Raw genomic sequence first — 2,889 nt, forward strand, 5'->3', positions numbered from 1 at the left:
TAGGGACTCTGGTTGGCCACCTACCCTTCACAGTCTTATATTACATTCTTTCTTACTTACAGTTTTTGTAGTTGAGCTCTACTAAATTGAAGAGTAGAGAAAGACATCCCCATGCCCAATTTACTAGGTTATATTCTAGTACTCTCACACTGCTAAAAGTTGAAGTTTTCTAAGTAAGCTCAATTGCATAAAAGAGAGGTAGGATTCCATTTTACAATTGTCAATTTCAAAGTCCAAGTTATTTCCGTCAGTTGCCTCTTATACACTACTTTATTAAAGGTAAAAGATTTCTTTACCTCGAACTTCCCCAGAAACTACTTAAGCATACTAAATTGTTCTCCAAAGGCACAGGGAACAATTTAATACAAATTTAAACAAGTTGTTATAGCCAAACTATGAATATTGACATTTTTCATTTATTCTTTCTCATAAATATTTAAAGAATGGGGCCAATTAACCAGGCCCTGCTCTAGTCACTGGGAGTACAGTAGTAGACACAGCACATAGAGCTTACCCACATAGAATTACCTTTCCAGTGACAAGAATGATGAAGCAGGGTAAGAATAATAAAAACAGAATGGGGTGTGGGGGGGCACCTGAGTCTCCATCAACCTAACGCCGTTTGCTCCACCCTGATGATTCCCTGAAATCCTGTCCTATCCAACTTGTGGGCCCACCTAACCTGCTTGCACTGGATTTCCACACAAATGGCCTGTTGTGGCTCATGCTGTGGACTTTCCTAAAACCTCTCAAAGGTTTACAAACCCTGAACAAGCAACTATCTGGCCTCGGCATGCCCTGTACCTTTTTCTAAGCAGCCCCAAGCCCAGCACTAGTGGCAGTTGGCCTCAGTTTGCAGTTTAGCCTCTTCCAGGCACCTCCAAGCCCAGTACGAGTGGCAATCATCTGCAGATCACTTTGTAGTTCATAACAAGTGGCCCCAGGCAGGGCACAGGCAATGGCTTACCTTGGCCCGCACTATAGCCTCTCCCAAGAGGCCCCAGAATCAACACATCTAGTGGTCAGCTTCAGACCACACTAGAGCACCATCTAGCCACCTCCACAAACCACATACCCAAAGGGCAGACTAAGGAGGCACCAGAGCCCTGCCAAAGCAAATCCTGTTCCACAGGGTCAGCCCCTGCACAACAGCTCCTCCACTGTACTCATGAGTAGTCCTCACAACCAATCAGCCTGAGCGTCCATATCTCCCAATGACATGTCAACAGCAATCAGAGCTCAACTACAACAGGAGGGCATGCGCAATACACACAAGGGACATATCTGGAACATCCAGCTCAGGTGACTAGGGAGGCTGCACCAGTGGGCCCAGCAAGACACCTATTACATAAAGTCTACCAAGAGTGGGAGATTCAGCAGCTCTACCTAATACATAGAAACAAAAACAGGGTGGCAGCCAAAATGAGAAGGCAAAGAAATATGTCACAAATTAAAGATCAGAACAAAGCTCCAGAAAAAGAACTAAATAATATGGAGACAAGCAAACTCCAGATAGAGTTCAAAACACTATTATAAAGATGCTCAATGATCTCAGTCAGAACTTAAACAAAGAGACAGGGAACATAAAAATGGAGATAGAAAACATAAAAAAGAATCAGTCAGCCTACGGCCATGCCGCCATGAATAAGCCCAATCCCGTCTGATCTTGGAAGCTAAGCAAGGTCGGGCCTGGTTAATATTTGGATGGGAGACCACCTAGGAAGACCAGGTTTTATAGGCATAAAAAATAAGAGATTGTAAGCTGACAAGGTCTTTGTAATCTGTGAGGTCAATCAAGGGTTGCATTGCATTAAAAAAAAAAAAAAAAGGAGCCAGTCAGAAATGAAGAATACAAGAACTAAAATGAAAAATACATTAGAGGAAATCAACAGTAGATTAGATGAAGCAGAGAATCGAATCAGCGATTTGGAAGATAAAGTAGCAGGAAACAACCCATCAGAACAACAGAAAGAAAAAAGAAAAAATATAAAAATGAGGATAGTTTAAGAGGCCTCTGGGACAACATGAAAGTTACCAGTATTCACACCATAGGGGTACCAGGAGAGAAGAGAGAAAAAAATTGAAACCCTATTTGAAGAAGTAATAATTGAAAACTTTTCTAATCTGGTGAAGGAAATAGACACACAAACCCAGGAAACACAAAGAGTCTCAAACAAGATGAACCCAAACAGGCACACCAAGGCATATCGTAATTAAAATGCCAAAGGGAGAATCTTAAAAGCCGCAAGAGAAAAGCACTTAGTTATCTATAAGAGAGCTTCCATAAAACTGTCACTTGATTTCTCAACAGAAACTTTGCAGGCCACAAGGGATTGGCACGGAATATTAAAGTGATGAAAAGCAAGGACCTAGAACCAAGATTACTCTAATCAGTAAAGTTATCATTTAGAATCAAAAGACAGATAAAGAGTGTCCCAGACAAGAATAAGCTAAAGGAGTTCATCACCACCAAACCAGTATTATAAGAAAAGTTAAAGGAAGATCTCTAAGAAAGAAAAAAAAAATGATGAAAATATGAATAATAAAATGGCAATAACTACATATCAATAATTATTTTAAATGTAAGTGAATTAAATGCTCCAATCAAAAGACATAGGGAGGCTGAATGCATAAAAAAACCAAGACCCTTACATATACTGCCTAAGAGACTCACTTCAGATTGAAAGACATACACAGACTGAAAGTAAAGGGATTGAAAATGGCATTTCATGAAAATGGGAGGCAGAGATGCTGGGGTAGCAATACCCCAGACAAAAGAGACTTTAAAACAAAGCTTAGAACAAGTGACCGAGGAAGATCCAGTAATCCCACTTCTGGGTATTTATCCAAAGAAACCCAAAACACTACTTCAAAAAGACATGTGCATCT

At 40.5% G+C, this 2,889-nt stretch overlaps 1 protein-coding gene and 1 pseudogene across 4 annotated transcripts in view; one reads left to right on the top strand and one right to left on the bottom strand.

The window, feature by feature from the left end:
• ADAMTS3 (ADAM metallopeptidase with thrombospondin type 1 motif 3) overlaps window positions 1-2,889 on the bottom strand; it is a 242,380-nt gene that overhangs the window by 82,663 nt on the left and 156,828 nt on the right. The window lies entirely within an intron of this gene.
• On the top strand, window positions 1,623-1,741 carry LOC111740036 (annotated as a pseudogene).

This window comes from Pteropus vampyrus, unplaced genomic scaffold (genome assembly GCF_000151845.1).
Source record: "Pteropus vampyrus isolate Shadow unplaced genomic scaffold, Pvam_2.0 Scaffold56, whole genome shotgun sequence".
Taxonomy (NCBI): Eukaryota; Metazoa; Chordata; class Mammalia; order Chiroptera; family Pteropodidae; genus Pteropus; species Pteropus vampyrus.